This window comes from Ambystoma mexicanum, chromosome 4q (assembly GCF_040938575.1).
Source record: "Ambystoma mexicanum isolate Mex_15411 chromosome 4q, UKY_AmexF1_1, whole genome shotgun sequence".
NCBI classification, from domain to species: Eukaryota; Metazoa; Chordata; class Amphibia; order Caudata; family Ambystomatidae; genus Ambystoma; species Ambystoma mexicanum.
This window is the reverse complement of record NC_090928.1, coordinates 1,241,078,426-1,241,099,604: the sequence shown is the minus strand read 5'-3', so window position 1 is coordinate 1,241,099,604 and position 21,179 is coordinate 1,241,078,426. Positions and strand designations below refer to the sequence as shown.

General features: G+C 49.9%; 1 protein-coding gene across 4 annotated transcripts in view; it reads right to left on the bottom strand.

Annotated features, from left to right (window-relative positions):
• TJAP1 (tight junction associated protein 1) overlaps positions 1–21,179 on the bottom strand; it is a 580,368-nt gene that overhangs the window by 413,004 nt on the left and 146,185 nt on the right. The window contains exon 4 of one of the 4 annotated variants that reach the window (XM_069608809.1): positions 3,771–3,879. The exons of the other annotated variants lie outside the window; for them this stretch is intronic. The gene's annotated coding sequence lies outside the window, so the exon portion shown is untranslated. The remainder of the gene's footprint in view (positions 1–3,770; positions 3,880–21,179) is intronic. 4 annotated transcript variants of the gene reach the window in all.

Genomic DNA, 21,179 nt, shown 5'->3' with positions numbered 1-21,179 from the left:
CAATCATTTGTGTTTCTCACAACCTGTTAGTAAAATACCATTCAGCTATAGATCTGTCCATCTGTGACGGTGAAAGATTGCAAAGCAGTTGTGAAAAGCGATTAAAGAAAGCATGGGCACGAGATAGTCAAGATCCATTTTCCTGGCACTCTCGGATTCGATGTAGCCCCGATCCTCGGCAAATGCACGTTTCACTGAGGATTGTGGGGGGATAAAACACCTAAAGCTACTTCCAGCACCAGAACAAAGTTAACAAGCATTGGCTTAAGCCAACAGTTTTGTTTTTAGGAATGCAGACCGCCTCAACCACGATGGCTGACACCCACAATCCAGGCAGGGGCCCAGGTATACAGTTTACACTGCATGGACAAAAAATGTGCATTCGTCTGCACTCCCCCCCTCCCCCCCCTTCTTAGGAGGGAAGGCAGAGTGCTGTGACGCTGCACATTTCACACCAGAAAGACAATCTTTCAAACTTCACAAGAAGGCTTCACTTTAGGTACTACTTAAAAAAATAAAAATAAGGCAGCATGTAGGAATACAATGGACACCTGTATATGGGCGTTAAAAATACATATTTTGTTATTTATATAGCACTTTTACCCAAAGCGCTTTATATAGGACATATGTACACACATTATTAATTTGTATTATTACCCAATCGAAATTGGTACTAACTTTATGAACTTCAGAAGGATGAAAGGCTGAGTCGACCTGTCCCGGATTTGATCCTGCGACCTGCAGATCAAACCCAGATCTAAGCAACAAGCACTTAACCCGCTGAGCCACCCTAACGGCAGAACAGGTGTACACTGGCGGTCTGTCTTCCATGTGCCATTCCCTGCATTTGCCTGCATGAACATCCACGTGGCCCTATGAAAGCCTGTGAAATAGGTGCCCGCTGAATGCATCACCAAAGGACTCCCATTGACACCTCCATCTACGTCGGTCTCTCCATGTGGCCCTATGATCGACCCTGGGGTACACATGAACATCTCCCAATGTTGCCCCATGAATCAATCACCATGTGCATCTACAAACACTTTCTTGTATGCACAATCTCATTGTGCCCCAAGCTGCACCAAACGCCTTACTATACACAATTTACATACACAGCATTACACCTCACACTACACCCAATCAGCCTCATATGTTTGCCGGTCCGGTAACAACAGTACCAGTAAGCTTGCCGGTACCCAACAGGTCTGATCTGGCGGGCGTACTGGCACCCGCGAGCAGCGCATACCGGATACACCGGCACCATTCTAAATGGTGCCGGTGCATCCGGGCTCGAATGGGAAGCATTTTATTCCGGCGCCAGTGAATGGGCAATTACTGGGTCTGTCACAGCCGTAATGACCCGGTAATTGCCCATTCATGAGTGCCGGAAAAAAAATTATACCTGCGGCAGTCGTGCCCGTTATACCGGCACGGCCACCGCTGGTATTGTAATGAGGCCCAATGTCTTACTGTAGCATAATCTGCAATTCACTGTATTGTACCCCAAGCTGCACTCAAAACGGCCTACTCAGCCCCACACTACTACTAAACTAGCAATGATCCCCAGTCAAAGGTGAAAGGGGCACAGCCTGACAGGTATACCTCCTCTGCCTCCTTGAGAAATGTGGGCTGGGGACAGGCTAGAGTCTTCAGGACGGGTGCACGCTGGTGCAGTTCCAACACAAACAATAGTACAGTGCTATGAAAAGAAGAGAATGTCCTAGAAAAATAGGTACTTTAATAAAAACAATACCCACAACTGATCGAAAATATTAAAGACCCACACACCAAGGAGACAGAATGCATGCTTTGTGAATAAAGGAGCCCTCTGGGTGAAGACATGGGTGCAGGTAAATGATTAGAGCAGAAAATGTCAATGTTCAAGGAGGTGTACTTTAAAAAGGTCAAAAATTCACTGAGGTCCTTTAAGGCGGGGAGGGGGTAACACCTTTACATGCTTTCTTGTATTTGGGCTAAATAACGTCGAACTAGGCTTCTAGTCACTTTATGAAGTGGTGATTCTCAGTAAGTGGGTCGGCTGGCGCACACAGTGAAGCCCCAACCTCACCTGGCATGAAAAATCTTGGGACAGGCAGGAGATGCCAGGGTCGGTGTAGCTGACAAGTGATCCAGGCTGCAGCCAGAGACCATGGCGGTTCTTGGACTTCTGGGTTGCTGGGAGGCTCAGTCCAGGGACTCTGGGCCAATGTTTGCAGAAGGCACGTGAAAAGGTTCTGTCACAGTTGCAGGGTCCTGGGTTCCCAGTGCACCCTTTGCAGTAGGTCTTTTGCACACATCAGTTTCACCCCAAATACGCCCTTACGATGGGGAGGGAGAAGAACAGTCCTCTCCCTTGGAGGCTTCGGTCTTTACCGCTATGGCAGAGGGAGGAACTTCGAATAGACTATCCCCAACCGAGATACAGGCAAATCCTTCTGGTCTTGAGGTTCAAAGATAAATTAAGGAGAGGGTTTCCTCTCCCCTCGCTGGAAGCCCTTCCAAAAGGGCCTTGCCACCATCCACGTGGGAGAGGACCAACCCTTGGACAGCAGATCTGTAAGAAGCCATTTCTTACTTTTTAGGCATCCAAACTTCTAATCTTTTCTTTAATTTGTTCTCAACTTTTCTAATGCTCCTCTGTTCTATTTGGCCTCCCCAACTCTCATCTTGCCCAACTTAAATCAGTGATCAACTATTCCATTCTTCTTTTGTGTCTTCATTCATCACGGGATTCTATTACTGCATCTCTTAAAACACTTGGTTTTCTTTTCATTCTCAAATTAAAAGTAACTTTCTTTGTCTTGTATTTAAATATCATCATGGTCTTGCTCCCAGATATCTTGCTGCACTAATATCTTTCTATATCCCTGCACGCTCTTTGTTCTTCTCACTTTTTATTCTTGGCTCCTCGTCCCCAGTGTGCTCTGCCATGTTTTCGTTCCTTTGAGCATCTTGCCCCTCTCCATTGGAACACTTCTGCTTTCTCTGCGCTCCATTTCCACCTACTCTGTTTCGTGGTTCTCTGAAATCATATCTACTTCAAAACATTTGAGCGATTGTTATCTGGATTTTATTTTTTATACACTTATTTTGTAACCGTTTTGGATCCTACATAAAGCACTTTGGCTTAAAGGCGCTAAACAAAATATAAATAAAATACAAATCCAGATCTAAAGTTGTTTTCTGGGATGGATGAAGGGCTTGATTTTCTACAAGAAAGAAAGTTGGGACCAAGCTGTTTGGGTCTTCCTTGCAATATGCTCTTTGAAGGAGAGCGGTCTGTCGATGTCAAACCCAAGAGACTTGGTGCAAGTGGACAGCTGGGGTGTGAAGTCCTTGAGGTTAATTGCACATATCCCAGTCTTGGTGTCCGGGGGTTCGATGTGTGTTGTTGGTCAGAGGGTAAGGGATCTGTTGATTGTCAAGTAAGGGAAGAGTGCTTCATTCGAAAGGGTCTTGAGTACTGCGGCAGGGAGGATGTCGTCCACATATGATGTGGACTTGAGGAGGACGGTAGGCCAGCAGCAAAGTCTTCCTTAAGGAGTGTCTAGAAGGTTGTCTAGGTAGTTGTGGTTTTGCGCAACGGGATATGTAGTGGGCTGCCAGTTGTGGCATTTATGTGTTGACAGGTCAGGTCATGTTGATCTTGTTGAAGGAGTTGATGGCAGTGGATTATTCGATGGAGTGTGATACGGGGTTGGTCAGGCAGAGGGATGATGCAGTACTTGATTACTTTGAAGAGACTTGTAAGTACTTATGCTGCTTCTTACCTGTTTCTGGCTTTCCCACACAACCGAGTTCACGGATCACCCTGGGTGTGCTGCTGTAGGAAAAGGACTTGGTCAGGAAAGGCAATAGGTGTATGAAATCCCCAAACCCCTAGAAATAAAATAAACACTAGGGTAAAGTAAATACATAAGAAAGGTGGGCAAAGGAATGCTGCTGTACAGTATTTTAGTGGCGGTTACCTATATATATTTTGAAGCAGTCCTAGAGTTCACTGCAGTTTACCATTGTTCAATAAAACAGGTGGTTACACTACACACAACATCTTCTTAAGCTGCTGCATTTAAAAATCTAGAGTCCTTTAAAAAATTATTAAAATTCCTAATAGTGTGCACTTTACAAAATAAAAATGATGTACCAAATCTTTCCTTGAAAGGCCGCCTGGCCAAAGCGGTTTCAAGGGCCATCTGGCTGCAGCAAGCCATGGAAAGTGCTCCCGAGTCTTTAGCAGCATGGAGGCGAACCCACTGTTTTTTTTTTCTTTTCTTTTTTGTTCTTTTTTTTATGTTTAACGGGACGCATATGCCAGGGGCGGGCCGTCGAGTTTGTAGCACTGTGAAGGGCTCCCTGCAGGGAGTCCCTGCCAACCCCGTATGCCAGAAGTGCAGCAACGGGGGGCCCAGGCAAGTCTCTCAACCTGGATCCTGTTTGCCAGCAGCAGCCCGGGGGTCCAGAGTGGGATCGCCCGGCAGGGGGCGAGCCCAGCAGCAGTCCCACATTACTATGGGGCAATACCGCGTATTCGGCACCCGGGGAGGCAGAGGTGAAGCTGAGGTTTCCCTGCCCCCACATAGACGGCCAAGCAGTGTGCAGACTGTGTGCCCCTGTGTAGTGTGGGGATTCAAGGAAGGGCACTGCACGGAGTGAGTAGTTGAATATAATGTTATTTATTATGTATATGGTAGCTAAATATTACTAAATATAAATAAGTATAAATGAACGGGAAGAAAGGAGGGAGACTGTCCGTGTTGGAAGGAGCTGGAAACTGTTGCTCTTCAACCTGGATTCCACATTCCATGGCACGACTGGAGGGCTCGTGTTACTCTTCTACCAATGGGAATGAGCAATAACATCCATGGTTGAGTCAGGCATGTCTCTCATCAGCCAGGCAAGCCTCCTGTCACTTAGTTGAGACATTAAACATCTCCCTTCCTTTACATTGTTCATAAACATAGGTTTACAAAAAAACAATTAAAAACAAAATGGGAGAAACTCAAAAAACTGAAAGTCACACATAGTCCTCCAGAAAACTGAAAGTCACACATAGTCCTCCATCCGTTTAGGCAGCCGATATGATCTTCCCCATCTGGACTTGCAACTGGTGTCTCTGGGACGGACTGACAATGAAACGTCTTTTAACTTGGTTTCAACCCTACAAACATTCTTCCTGTCCTTCACATCAAACCCATCACCAACTCTCTGATCACCTTCCTTCACATCCATACTAACATTCTCACTGTCATTCCTATTGCGTTTGCTGTTACTGTCTTCACATACTCAAATCTTCTGAACATTCCAGACCCTTCCATCTTCCGTTCCGACAGCATGTCTAAAAGCTTCTATTACTCTAATTGGCATAGACCACTTACATGGGCCCCACTCTAAGACCGGACGGAAGTAAAACTAACCAGCTTACCCACAACAGAAATTTTATCATACTTGCCACTACATCTTTTTTTGTCATAAACCATTTTGTTCTTCCTCTGAACTCCTCTGATCTTATCACACACAGTACTGAAATCCTTATCAACCCCATTAACTTTGGTGTCTAACCACACAGAAGCCAATTTGGTGTTGGCCTTCCTTCCTCTACTGAGTCCAAAAGGTGAATGACTTGTGCTGGAGTGTAGTGTAAAATGATGAGCAATCACTCTTTCTTTGACAGCATCCTCCCAGTTCATACCATTAGCCCAAGACATTCTGATTGCCTCTTTCAACACCTTATTGAAGCGTTCAACCATCCCATTTGTCTGGGGGTGGTATATTGAGCTTGTTTTATGTTCAATAGAATATCTATTGCAGAATTCAGCTACCTCTTTGGATTTGAATTGAGTACCATTATCAAAAAGAATACTCCCTGGGTATCCTTTCCTTTCACATATGGTGGATAAAAAAATCAGTTACTGTTTTTGCCGTAATACTAGATGCAATCAGCACCTCCACCCACCCAGTGAGTAGATCTATAATCACCAGACAGTACTTCTGCACTCCACTGCTACACACTGGACCTAAGATGTCCATGCCCACATCCTTCCATACTTTGCTCGGAATCTCCGTAATCACCATCGGTTGTTTCACACCCACACATTTCGTTTCACTATTACAGCAAAGGATACAATTTGTGATGTAGCGTTCAATCTGTAAATCGCATCCTGGCCACCAGAAGTCATTCCTTATTCTTCGTTTGGTCTTTATAATGCCCTGATGGCCTTCATGTCCCAGATCAATAAGCTTCTGGCGTAGACTTGACAGAGGAATAACTTTATCTGCTCTCATAACAAATTTGTCATGAACATGTAACTCATCAGCAACAGACCAGAAATTCATTAAATTTGCATCTTCAAATTTTGACTTGTTCCAGGAACTTTTACAATTAAGTAACTCCTTTAGACGTTTGAGACTCATCTCGCTCAGCATTGTCCCATTCGGACTTTGAAATCGAAGTTGCCTCAATACTTAAAACGACTTCCATGTCATCTTCCCCATCATCAATTCTGAAACATTTGTTAGGCGAGACAAACAAGCCGCCGTGACATTCTTAACTCCAGGAACATATACTACTTTGTAATTGAATTCTTGAAGAATCATCACCCATCTGATTCTGTTCGAGACTTTGTCCAGACCTTTTGACATAAACACATGAGTCAGTGGTTTGTGATCTGTTCGGAATTGAACTTCGTTTCCCCATATAAAGATTCTGAACTTTTCAGCTGCCCACTTTATCGCCAAGGCTTCTTTTTCAATTGCAGCATACGATAACTCCGCCCCCTTAAGCAACCTCGAGGCGAATGCAATCACTACTTCACAACCTTTATCCTCTTGGGTAACAACTGCTCCCAACCCAACATTACTGGCATCAGTCATGATAATTATCTTCTTATTGGTGCAGAAGTTCTTCAAAGCAGGAGCGGATCCTATAGCAGCTTTAATAAAATTTAACTCCTCATCACAATCATTGTCCCACTCAAAAGTCTTCCTCTTGAGTAATTCTCGTAATGGTATTGTGTGAACGGCAAAATCTTTGACAAATTTTGAGTAATACTCCGCCATTCCAATAAATGTATGAACTTCTTCCTTGCTGCACGGCCTTGGCATCTTATTGATGGTATCAACAAGTTGTGGTCTTGGAGAAATTCCTTCAGCAGAAATCTTATGTTCTAAATATTCTATCTCAGAACAGTTGATTTTACACTTGTCCTTACTTAAAGTCATTCCTGCTCTGTATAACCTTCCACATACATAACGCAACCTCTCATCATGCAAATTTTGATCGTCTGCATGTACCAAAATGTCATCTTGGAAGCAAATCACTCCAGCTGCATCATTGAACAAATTGTGCATCACCTTCTGAAAAACCGAAGTCGCGGACAATAGTCCAAATGGCATCTTCTTGAATTGGTAGAGACCATCCGGCGTGATGAATGCAGCGAGATTCCTGGCACACTTATGTAATTTCATCTGGTGGTATGCAGAAGTCAGATCCAAAGTGGAAAAAAACTTTGAAGGTCCAATTGTGGACACTATTTCTTGTATGTTGGGGAGGGGATGCCGATCAGGAACGACACACTTATTCAATTCCCGCATATCTACACAAATTCTGAGTTTAGCAGATTTCTTCCTTATGACAACAAGTGGCGAAACCCATTCACTAGCATCAATGCTTTCAATAATCCCCATTTCCTCATCTTTCTTATCTCCTTTCTGACTTCATCTCGCATGGACAGCGGAATGTTTCTTAATTTCTGTGCAATGGGTTTATGATTTGGTCTCAACCTAATTTGATGTACACAGCCCTGAAGACATCCTACACCGTCTCGAAAAACAGCTTGCATGATCTCCGCAACGTTCACTTTGCGCGTGACAAAAGCTTTACTCGGTTTACTCCCATCATTACTTATAGCAAACATCGAGTCTTCGATGGTCGAATCTAGCTTGACTTCCAATTTACTCTGATGGGTCCAATTTAGAAGTGGTGTCCTGACAAGATTGGTGATGTAGATTTTACCTTTAGCTCTTCTATCTTTAAACTTCAATTTACCCCAATACCACCCTATAGTGTCAATTTTCACTCCACCATAAGCTCTGGGGTTTATATCAGTCTCATGTAAATACTCATGTTTCTCGTTGTTCCATAAATGGCGTGGCAACAACGTGTACTTGGCACCCGTATCAATCATCATATTTATTTCTACACCATCGACTGAAACCATGGCCTTGGGACTCTCCAGTACTTCCTCATCATCATCATCACCAGTAATGACAAATACGCATTCTTCATCTTCTTCTCCACTACTATGGCCGCTATCCGAATTGCCTCCTATCCAGTTTGTAGAGTTATTACGGATTTTGCAGCACTTTGAATAATGACCTTTCCCTTTGCACTTGCTGCAAATAATTTTCAAAGCCGGACAATCTGGGTTATCGGCCCAGTGATTGGCACTGTCACATCTGTAACACCTTCCTTGGCGTCTCCTTCTAGAACTCATGGATTGCTTGTCGGGACTATCTTTCCTGTTACGATCACTAACAGCTCCCTTATGACTAGACTTGTATCTCCCCTTATCTAGTTGCGATGAACCATATAGTCTATTAGGCACTTTGCGCCTGACAGAGGTATTGTTGATCACAGATATGGATTTGTTTTCTTCAACAACATTACTTGATACTTTTACAGACTTGCTGTTACAATTCTCAATTTTCACATGTCCAATTTTATTTTCCAATTCTTTCACACATTCCTCGGTATGTTCCACTTCCTTCGCTACACGAAGTACTGTGTCCAAAGATGGATCATTTTCTGACCAGAGTCTTTCTCTCACTTTAGCACTGCGGCATTCAAGCATAAACTGGTCCCTTAATCTCTCATCAAGCTGCTCATTAAAGTTACATGACTTAGCTAACTTTCTCAGGGCAGTAATGAATTTCTCAACGCTTTCTCCCTCCTCTTGTGTTCTTTCCCCAAATTTATACCTTTCCAAAATAATGCTCATTTTTTTTTCAAAGTGCTTGTTAATCTTTTTGACAGCACGCTCATATTCATTGATATCAACACTTTCCTCAATTGACAGTTCTGGCAAGGTTTCATATTTCTCTTGACCAGCTGGACCCAAACAATGTAACAGCAATGACTTCCTCTTCTCTGCACTGCAATTAGGACCACATACAACCCCAGCGTAATGTTCAAATGACTTTATCCATCTTTTCCATGGAATGCTGGGTTCATCGGTGCTTGGCATAAAGAAAACAGGCAGAGGAACACTGCTGAAAGCCATAATAAACTAATGCAAACAGTGATGAAAGCAAAGATGCTGGTGTGTAGGATGGGTCTTTAAAATTGCCTTAATGATGTTCTTTGCAACTATTTTGCAGATCACAGTGCACCATTTATTCTTAAAGAACACTTGGATGATGCATTAACATTAATACTCCTTGCTTGGGTAACAATAAATACTGGGCTGGTGTAGAAAATTCCTTTAAAGCATATTAACTTGGTGATGTAAACTTGTGAATAATGCCAGTGCAGCTTAGTACATGTATAGTCACCAAATGCTTTTAATCCCTTCCGCCGGCGTGCAATTCGTTATCCACTTTAACCTGTATATTTAAAAACGTGCCTGTGTCTTTAAAAGGCATCGACTTTCAACGGGAAGCCAAATAAGTTATGCGCATGTGCGCGTGACAAAGCAGGAAGACTAAAACGAAACAGCTGCCGGGCGCCGGCTTTGTGAAAGCACGCAGGACTTCAAACGAAGCATATACTTATTGCGCCCTCGGCCCATTCGCACAAGGCAACTGCGTTACCTTCAGGAACACACTCGGGGCCGCTACAACGCTCGGGCATGAGCGGAGCGGCTCCGTGCAGACAGCTGGCCGGCAGGAAACGGATAAATCCTCGACGCCAAAATGTAGTGTGTGGATTCAAGGAAGGGCACTGCACGGAGTGAGTAGTTGAATATAATGTTATTTATTATGTATATGGTAGCTAAATATTACTAAATATAAATAAGTATAAATGAACGCGAAGAAAGGAGCGAGACTGTCCGTGTCGGAAGGAGCTGGAAACTGTTGCTCTTCAACCTGGATTCCACATTCCATGGCGCAACCGGAGGGCTCGTGTTACTCTTCTACCAATGGGACTGAGCAATAACATCCATGGTTGAGTCAGGCATGTCTCTCATCAGCCAGGCAAGCCTCCTGTCACTTAGTTGAGATATTACACCCTGCTGGTAATGGGTCGCTCCATAGAGTAAGAGCCGGGCTGTGAGGGTGAACACAAGCGTGGCGCCCATCCTGGCAACAGGGCGCTGCGTCAAGGTCAAGCCCGGACAGTGGCAGCGAGGCGCTGCAACCGCATGCACCTCCTGGATACAGAACACCATTAAGTGAATGCAGGGTCATGCGGGGATTTATTTCTTGAGGTGCTGAGGTGAGCACTGGCTTGACTCTCCAGCTTAAGGGAGGAGCTCTCTGTGCACACCCACACCATGGTTCATCTTTGAGGGATCCCAGCCCCCCACTGCGCAAGGGAATCGTTCTAGAATGTGCTCTACAAGCCCCTTTCGGGGGTAGGGGGGACTCCATGCCCCATCAGAGGCTTAACTATTGATGTTGCCACCAAAGGTTGCCCTAAAACGCCTCCAATGAGTCAATGTTGGAGCAAACATGGGCACTGCCCGCTCATAAGAGGCTTTGTCACAATACAGTATCATTCTGGGCATCCCGCATTTTGAGAATTAGACCCTCTGGACGGGAAGAGAGCGCTCGCTGGGCTTTTTCTCGATTGAAGGATGTGATTTGGGGGAGACAGTAAGTCTGCTTTCAGCACAAAGCTCAAGGGAGACCTGTGCTTTTAATCAAGAGTCACAGAGGTCTCAGTTAACCAGAGAGACACTTATGTACAACAGACAGGAAGATGGGTGGGACTTAGATATATGTTGTCACCCCTTATCTGTCCTGTTGCAGAGCACTCTGGTCCTGACCTCCTGCATAACAGAAGATTGTTGGTGGGGACCCAGGATTGGTTCATGAAGGTAGGCTTAGCCTGCACCAATCACTGGGACCCATTTGGCTTTAAAAGAGGGCTGTACCCATCACTTAGCAGGTCATCCGACGACTTCAAAAGAAGAAAGAATGAGGACTCATTTGGGCCCGGGCTGAAGGTACAGTCTACCTTACATCTTCCGCCAGTGAAGGAAGGCCAGGAGTTCCAAGAGGGAAGTAAGATCACTCCCCTAAACATCTCCAAGGAAACAGAGGGAGACACCGGACTTTGAGGACCCGTCCAGCAGCTCCAGAACCGGTACCCAGTCAGCACACAGCGTGCCCTGCTAGGTTCTGCCAGCAAGCTTCCTAGGTGGGAAGTCCAAGAGAGTATCTGAACTAAGGACAAGGCTGTTGCATGCAATCACTCGCCTGAGCTTTGGGCCATCCGCATTGAAAGGAGGAGTGCCACACAAGCATCATCCAGTGTCCATCTTTTAAGGACATTTTCGAGGCAATCTAGTACTCTAACTGCTTCCGGCTTCACCGCTGACCGTTGTCACGCCGCAGTCACAAGAGCTGTCCGAGCCGCCTCGACCAGCATTCCAGATCTGCCAACCAGCACAGAGACAACGATTCTTGGCCCTGAGCAGCTGCACCGGACAGCCAGCAGACGTCCGTCCAGCCTCACTTGCCTAACTGCCAGCCCGACTGGTACCCGCAGTGGTCTCCCGCCACTAACTCAGTCTCAAGGACTGCAAAGTGCCCTGGAACCGGCTCGATGCTGTTGAGCACCAAGAACTTCTTCAGCACCAGGTACATTGTGTTTCCGCCCCCATGGTCCTTCTCCGAAGGCCCCTAGAGACCGGTACGACCCTTTGCCCGCTTGGTGCTGGAACCGAATAACCTTGAACAGTAAGACTGATTACTTTGCCAATTACCGTCCCGTTATTGTCTGGAGTACATCCCTTTCATTCGTGAAACTGTCTGCCCTCTGTTCTTTTACAGGATGGGTTGTATTTGTACTGTTGCTAGAACTGTCTGTAATAATAATAATAATAATAATAAAGTAGATATTTGTAAACAACCTTGACTGGACAGTGCCCTTTATTATTGGGTAATTGTTTCTGTGTTGCAACTAACCAACAATCCACAACCTTGCGCAGATAAGCCTGCCGTTCCGTCCACGTTACCAAAGTTAGACACAGTCTTTTAAATGAATTGTATTCCAATCTGTTCAGATCCATTCTGGTGTACTAGAGGTGTGGGGTTGATTGGTCACACACATGCCTAGTAAAGCAGGCAGCAGACCAATGCCTGTGCAGGAACAGGGCATCATTACATTAAGCAAGAGAATGGCACTGCCGTGGAGCACTGCTCTTCCAGAATAGGTAATGCTGCTGCCATGCTGTGTATGCGCATGCATTGTGTAAGCATTGCTCTCTCATTGCTGCAGTGCTGCTGCTGCCGGTAGCACAACTAAACATTGCAAGTTCAGATTATTGTTTTTATTATCATTTGCAGCCACAGACCCGGCAGCGAGTGGGGCACTGGGAGTGGGTGTGGAACCAGCAGCTGGCCGCTTGAAACAAAGCCACGTGCTCACTTGCAGCCACAGACCCGGCAGTGAGTGGAGCACTGGGAGTGGGTGTGGAACCAGCAGCTGGCCGCTTGAAACAAAGCCACGTGCTCACTTGCAGCCACAGACCCAGCAGTGAGTGGGGTACCGGGAGTGGGTGTGGAACCAGCAGCCGGCCACTAGAAACACCACGTGCTCACTTGCAGCCACAGACCCGGCAGTGAGTGGGGCACTGGGAGTGGGTGTGGAACCAGTAGCCGCTGGAAAGAACACCACGTGCTCATCCCAACAGTGAGTGGGGCACTGGGAGTGGATGTGGAACCAGCAGCCGATGGGAAGAACACCACGTGCTCACTTGCAGCCACAGTCCCGGCAGTGAGTGGGGCACTAGGAGTGGGTGTAGAACCAGCAACTTGCCGCTTGAAACAATGCCACGTGCTCATTTGCAGCCACAGACCCGGCAGTGAGTGGGGCACTGGGAGTGGGTGTGGAACCAGCAGCTGGCCGCTAGAAACACCACGTGCTCACTTGCAGCCACAGACCGGCAGTGAGTGGGTGTGGAACCAGCAGCTGGCCGCTAGAAACACCACGTGCTCACTTGCAGCCACAGACCGGCAGTGAGTGGGGCACTGGGAGTGGGTGTGAAACCAGCAGCTGGCCGCTAGAAACAACGGCACGTGCTCACTTGCAGCCCAAGACCCAGCAGTGCGTGGGGCACTGGGAGTGGGTGTGGAACCAGCAGCCGCTGGGAAGAACACCACGTGCTCATCCCCACAGTGAGTGGGGCACTGGGAGTGAATGTGGAACCAGCAGCCGCTGGGAAGAACACCACGTGCTCACTTGCAGCCACAGACCCGGCAGCGAGTGGGGCACTGGGAGTGGGTGTAGAACCAGCAGCCGGCCGCTTGAAACAATGCCACGTGCTCATTTGCAGCCACAGACCCGGCAGTGAGTGGGGCACTGGGAGTGGGTGTAGAACCAGCAGCCGGCCGCTTGAAACAATGCCACGTGCTCATTTGCAGCCACAGACCCGGCAGTGAGTGGGGCACTGGGAGTGGGTGTAGAACCAGCAGCTGGCCGCTAGAAACAAAGCCACGTGCTCACTTGCAGCCACAGACCCGGCAGTGAGTGGGGCACTGGGAGTGGGTGTAGAACCAGCAGCTGGCCACTTGACATTCGCAGACATTGCAGCTTAGAAGAAATGTGCTCGAGAGTCTACACTGGACACTGGGGGGGGGGATCCTGGCTTTTCACCACAACCCTTTAATCTGCGTGCCTAAGCGGCACACCTGGGAATCCCACATGTGATTAAGTCTGCAGCAGGTCGTTGCATTATGAAGGAGGTTCACAGTACTGTGTAAATGGTGAACAGGCCTTCTCTGTTGCGGGGTTCACAGTACTGTGTAAATGATGAACAGGCCTTCTCTGTTGCAGGGTGCTACAGTACTGTGTAAACGGTGAACAGGCCTCCTCGGTTGCCGCTTGCTCACCTGATGAAATCTGCAGCAGGTCATTGCATTATGAAGGGGGTTCACAGTACTGTGTAAATGGTGAACAGGCCTTCTCTGTTGCAGGGTGCTACAGTACTGTAAATGGTGAACAGGCCTCCTCGGTTGACGCTTGCTCACCTGATGAAATCTGCAGCAGGTCATTGCATTATGAAAGGGGTTCACAGTACTGTGTAAATGGTGAGCAGGCCTCCTCGGTTGCCGCTTGCTCGCCTGATGAAATCTGCAGCAGGTCATTGCATTATGAAGGGGGTTCACAGTACTGTGTAAATGGTGAACAGGCCTCCCCTGTTGCCGCTTGCTCACCTGATGAAGTCTGCAGCAGGTCATTGCATTATGAAGGGGGTTCACAGTACTGTGTAAATGGTGAGCAGGCCTCTGTTGCGGGGTTCTACAGTACTGTAAATGGTGAGCAGGCCTCCTCTGTTGCGGGGTTCTACAGTACTGCTTAAATGGTGAGCAGGCCTCCTCGGTTGCCGCTTGCTCACCTGATGAAGTCTGCAGCAGGTCATTGCATTATGAAGGGGGTTCACAGTACTGTGTAAATGGTGAACAGGCCTCCTCGGTTGCCGCTTGCTCGCCTGATGAAATCTGCAGCAGGTCATTGCATTATGAAGGGGGTTCTACAGTACTGTGTAAATGGTAAGCAGGCCTCCTCTGTTGCGGGGTTCTACAGTACTGTAAATGGTGAGCAGGCCTCCTCTGTTGCGGGGTTCTACAGTACTGCTTAAATGGTGAGCAGGCCTCCTCGGTTGCCGCTTGCTCACCTGATGAAATCTGCAGCAGGTCATTGCATTATGAAGGGGGTTCACAGTACTGTGTAAATGGTGAACAGGCCTTCTCTCTTGCAGGGTGCTACAGTACTGTAAATGGTGAACAGGCCTCCTCGGTTGCCGCTTGCTCACCTGATTAAATCTGCAGCAGATCATTGCATTATGAAAGGGGTTCACAGTACTGTGTAAATGGTGAGCAGGCCTCCTCGGTTGCCGCTTGCTCGCCTGATGAAATCTGCAGCAGGTCATTGCATTATGAAGGGGGTTCACAGTACTGTGTAAATGGTAAGCAGGCCTCCTCGGTTGCCGCTTGCTCACCTGATGAAGTCTGCAGCAGGTCATTGCATTATGAAGGGGGTTCACAGTACTGTGTAAATGGTGAGCAGGCCTCCTCTGTTGCGGGGTTCTACAGTACTGTGTAAATGGTGAGCAGGCCTCCTCTGTTGCAGGGTTCTACAGTACTGCTTAAATGGTGAGCAGGCCTCCTCGGTTGCAGGGTGCTACAGTACTGTAAATGGTGAACAGGCCTCCTCGGTTGCCGCTTGCTCACCTGATGAAATCTGCAGCAGGTCATTGCATTATGAAAGGGGTTCACAGTACTGTGTAAATGGTGAGCAGGCCTCCTCGGTTGCCGCTTGCTCACCTGATGAAGTCTGCAGCAGGTCATTGCATTATGAAGGGGGTTCACAGTACTGTGTACATGGTGAGCAGGCCTCCTCGGTTGCCGCTTGCTCACCTGATGAAGTCTGCAGCGAGGTCATTGCATTATGAAGGGGGTTCTTCACAGTACTGTGTACATGGTGAGCATGCCTCCTCGGTTGCCGCTTGCTCACCTGATGAAGTCTGCAGCAGGTCATTGCATTATGAAGGGGGTTCACAGTACTGTGTAAATGGTGAACAGGCCTCCTCGGTTGCCGCTTGCTCGCCTGATGAAATCTGCAGCAGGTCATTGCATTATGAAGGGGGTTCTAAAGTACTGTGTAAATGGTGAGCAGGCCTCCTCTGTTGCGGGGTTCTACAGTACTGTGTAAATGGTGAGCAGGCCTCCTCTGTTGCGGGGTTCTACAGTACTGTGTAAATGGTGAGCAGGCCTCCTCGGTTGCGGGGTTCTACAGTACTGTGTAAATGGTGAGCAGGCCTCCTCGGTTGCGGGGTTCTACAGTACTGTGTAAATGGTGAGCAGGCCTCCTCGGTTGCGGGGTTCTACAGTACTGTGTAAATGGTGAGCAGGCCTCCTCTGTTGCGGGGTTCTACAGTACAGTGTAAATGGTGAGCAGGCCTCCTCGGTTGCGGGGTTCTACAGTACTGTGTAAATGGTGAGCAGGCCTCCTCGGTTGCGGGGTTCTACAGTACTGTGTAAATGGTGAGCAGGCCTCCTCGGTTGCGGGGTTCTACAGTACTGTGTAAATGGTGAGCAGGCCTCCTCGGTTGCGGGGTTCTACAGTACTGTGTAAATGGTGAGCAGGCCTCCTCTGTTGCGGGGTTCTACAGTACAGTGTAAATGGTGAGCAGGCCTCCTCGGTTGCGGGGTTCTACAGTACTGTGTAAATGGTGAGCAGGCCTCCTCGGTTGCGGGGTTCTACAGTACTGTGTAAATGGTGAGCAGGCCTCCTCGGTTGCCGCTTGCTCACCTGATGAAGTCTGCAGCAGGTCATTGCATTATGAAGGGGGTTCTTCACAGTACTGTGTACATGGTGAGCAGGCCTCCTCGGTTGCGGGGTTCTACAGTACTGTGTAAATGGTGAGCAGGCCTCCTCGGTTGCGGGGTTCTACAGTACTGTGTAAATGGTGAGCAGGCCCCCTCTGTTGCGGGGTTCTACAATACTGTGTAAATGGTGAGCAGGCCTCCTCGGTTGCGGGGTTCTACAGTACTGTGTAAATGGTGAGCAGGCCTCCTCGGTTGCCGCTTGCTCACCTGATGAAGTCTGCAGCAGGTCATTGCATTATGAAGGGGGTTCTTCACAGTACTGTGTAAATGGTGAGCAGGCCTCCTCGGTTGCCGCTTGCTCACCTGATGAAGTCTGCAGCAGGTCATTGCATTACGAAGGGGGTTCTACAGTACTGTGTAAATGGTGAGCAGGCCTCCTCTGTTGCGGGGTTCTACAGTACTGTGTAAATGGTGAGCAGGCCTCCTCGGTTGCGGGGTTCTACAGTACTGTGTAAATGGTGAGCAGGCCTCCTCGGTTGCTGCTTGCTCACCTGATGAAGTCTGCAGCAGGTCATTGCATTACGAAGGGGGTTCTACAGTACTGTGTAAATGGTGAGCAGGCCTCCTCTGTTGCGGGGTTCTACAGTACTGTGTAAATGGTGAGCAGGCCTCCTCGGTTGCGGGGTTCTACAGTACTGTGTAAATGGTGAGCAGGCCTCCTCGGTTGCCGCTTGCTCACCTGATGAAGTCTGCAGCAGGTCATTGCATTATGAAGGGGGTTCTTCACAGTACTGTGTAAATGGTGAGCAGGCCTCCTCGGTTGCGGGGTTCTACAGTACTGTGTAAATGGTGAGCAGGCCTCCTCGGTTGCCGCTTGCTCACCTGATGAAGTCTGCAGCAGGTCATTGCATTATGAAGGGGGTTCTTCACAGTACTGTGTAAATGGTGAGCAGGCCTCCTCGGTTGCGGGGTTCTACAGTACTGTGTAAATGGTGAGCAGGCCTCCTCGGTTGCGGGGTTCTACAGTACTGTGTAAATGGTGAGCAGGCCTCCTCGGTTGCCGCTTGCTCACCTGATGAAGTCTGCAGCAGGTCATTGCATTACGAAGGGGGTTCTACAGTACTGTGTAAATGGTGAGCAGGCCTCCTCGGTTGCCGCTTGCTCACCTGATGAAGTCTGCAGCAGGTCATTGCATTACGAAGGGGGTTCTACAGTACTGTGTAAATGGTGAGCAGGCCTCCTCTGTTGCGGGGTTCTACAGTACTGTGTAAATGGTGAGCATGCCTCCTCGGTTGCGGGGTTCTACAGTACTGTGTAAATGGTGAGCAGGCCTCCTCGGTTGCGGGGTTCTACAGTACTGTGTAAATGGTGAGCAGGCCTCCTCGGTTGCGGGGTTCTACAGTACTGTGTAAATGGTGAGCAGGCCTCCTCGATTGCGGGGTTCTACAGTACTGTGTAAATGGTGAGCAGGCCTCCTCTGTTGCGGGGTTCTACAGTACTGTGTAAATGGTGAGCAGGCCTCCTCGGTTGCGGGGTTCTACAGTACTATGTAAATGGTGAGCAGGCCTCCTCGGTTGCGGGGTTCTACAGTACTGTGTAAATGGTGAGCAGGCCTCATCGGTTGCCGCTTGCTCACCTGTTGAAGTCTGCAGCAGGTCATTGCATTATGAAGGGGGTTCTACAGTACTGTGTAAATGGTGAGCAGGCCTCCTCGGTTGCCGCTTGCTCACCTGATGAAGTCTGCAGCAGGTCATTGCATTACGAAGGGGGTTCTACAGTACTGTGTAAATGGTGAGCAGGCCTCCTCTGTTGCGGGGTTCTACAGTACTGTGTAAATGGTGAGCATGCCTCCTCGGTTGCGGGGTTCTACAGTACTGTGTAAATGGTGAGCAGGCCTCCTCGGTTGCGGGGTTCTACAGTACTGTGTAAATGGTGAGCAGGCCTCCTCGGTTGCGGGGTTCTACAGTACTGTGTAAATGGTGAGCAGGCCTCCTCGATTGCGGGGTTCTACAGTACTGTGTAAATGGTGAGCAGGCCTCCTCTGTTGCGGGGTTCTACAGTACTGTGTAAATGGTGAGCAGGCCTCCTCGGTTGCGGGGTTCTACAGTACTATGTAAATGGTGAGCAGGCCTCCTCGGTTGCGGGGTTCTACAGTACTGTGTAAATGGTGAGCAGGCCTCATCGGTTGCCGCTTGCTCACCTGTTGAAGTCTGCAGCAGGTCATTGCATTATGAAGGGGGTTCTACAGTACTGTTTGCGCACCACATAGGGAAACAGGTTTAGAAACGTGCCAGATGCCCCGAGGATCCGGATTGCGTTGCCAACATGTGTTGCTGATGTTTGTGAAGCGTCTCGCTAACTAGATGCCAATGCAGCGTGTGTAGGGGCCTTTATGGGCGACTAGCTTAACACAGCAACACGAGCACGACAATAACACTGTGCATCAGCACGAAACGCTTTAGTGGCAGAAAAGCCTAGGTGGACAACCTTATACTAAAAGTACATTGACGACGTTTTTTTTGCAATATCGAGCTCTCCTTTGCCGCCTCTTTCATTAGAAGTTAATAGAAGCAACTTCCTGGTTTTGCCATTTAGCCCCGGGCACTATTAAGAACCCCGACGCATTGGGTGCGTGGGGGGTATACCCCCTCCCATCTCCTCCTCAATGACACCCATGTGGCTGCCCTGAGCCTTTAACATTACATGACCAACGCGATGTGTACACCGCGCGCCTAAAGTTCTGCTTTAGGGGTGTCCCTTTCATTTTATCAGGGACCGCAGAGCACCCCAAGCCCTCCAACAACTTTTTTAAGTCAACCCCTTTAACATTTAGATGGTTTCAACTTCACTTTGGAATTTCAAATTAAATCATGATTCAGAGTCTCCTGCTCCAAGACAGGCCTGGGGTACAGGATGAGCACTCGCCAGAAGTGTACAGGAATAGACGGATTGCAGGGTGAGCCCCCCACTTGCAGAGGGTGGAGGCCGCCTCGGGCGCAGTCCTCACGCGCAGAGGGTGGAGGCCGCCTCGGGTGCAGAGGGTGGAGGCCGCCCCGGGCGCAGTCCTCACGCGCAGAGGGTGGAGGCCGCCCCGGGCGCAGTCCTCACGCACAGAGGGTGGAGGCCGCCCCGGGCGCAGTCCTCACGCACAGAGGGTGGAGGCCGCCTCGGGCGCAGTCCTCTCCTGCACAGGGTGTAGTCCTCACTTGCAGTGGGCTGAGGCCGCCTCGGGCGCAGTCCTAACTCGTAGAGGGTGGAGGCCGCCTCGGGTGCTTGGAGGCCGCCTCGGGTGCAATCCTCACTCGCAGAGGGTGGAGGCCGCCTCGGGTGCAGTCCTCACTCGCAGAGTGTGGCGGCAGCCCCGGGTGCAGTCCTCACTCACAGAGCGTGGTGGCAGCCCCGGGTGCAGAGCATGGAGGCAGCCCCGGGTGCAGTCCTCACTCGCAGAGAGTGGAGGCCGCCCCGGGTGCAGACCTCACTCGCAGAGTGTGGAGGCCACCTCGTGTGGAGGCCATCTCGGGTGCAGAGTGTGGAGGCCACCTCGGGTGCAGTCCTTACGCGCAGAGTGTGGAGGTCGCCTCGGGCTCAGTCCTCACTTGCAGAGGGTGAAGGCCGCCCCGGGCGCAGTCCTCACTCCTAGAGAATGGAGGCCGCCTTGGGTGCAGAGTGTGGAGGCCGCCTCGGGCGCAGTCCTCACGCGCAGAGTGTGGAGGCCGCCCCGGGCGCAGTCCTCACGCGCAGAGAGTGGAGGCCGCCCCGGACGCAGAGTGTGGAGGCCGCCCTGGGCTCAGTCCTCACTTGCAGAGGGTGGAGGCCGCCTCGGGCTCAGTCCTCACCTGCACAGGGAGCAGTTCTCACTTGCAGAGGAGGGAGGCCGCCTCGGGTGCATGGAGGCCGCCTTGGGTGCAGTCCTCACTTGCAGAGGAGGGAGGCCGCCTCGGGTGCATGGAGGCCGCCTCGGGTGCATGGAGGCCGCCTCGGGTGCATGGAGGCCGCCTCGGGTGCAGTCCTCACTTGCAGAGGAGGGAAGCGTGCAGTCCTCTCCTGCACAGGGTGCAGTCCTCACTTGCAGAGGGTGGAGACCACCTTGGGTGCAGTCCTCACTCGCAGAGGGCGGAGGCCGCCTCAGGCGCAGTCCTCACTCGCAGAGGGCGGAGGCTGCCTCGGGTGCAGTCCTCACTCGCAGAGGGCGGAGGCCGCCTCATGTGCATGGAGGCTGCCTCGGGCGCAGTCCTCACTCGCAGAGTGTGGAGGCCGCCTTGGGTGCAGTCCTCACTCGCAGAGCGTGGAGGCCACCTCGGGTGCAGAGTGTGGAGGCCACCTCGGGTGCAGTCCTCACTCGCAGAGCGTGGAGGCAGCCCCGGGTGCAGTCCTCACTCGCAGAGTGTGGAGGCCACCTCGGTGCAGTCCTCACTCGCAGTGTGTGGAGGCCACCTCGGGTGCAGAGTGTGGAGGCCACCTCGGGTGCAGAGTGTGGAGGCCACCTCGGGTGCAGTCCTCACTAGTAGAGTGTGGGGGCCGCCTCGGGTGCAGTCCTCACTCGCAGAGCGTGGCGGCAGCCTCGGGCGCAGTCCTCACTCGCAGAGTGTGGAGGCCGCCTTGGGTGCAGTCCTCACTCGCAGAGCGTGGCGGCAGCCTCGGGTGCAGTCCTCACTCGCAGAGCGTGGAGGCCACCTCGGGTGCAG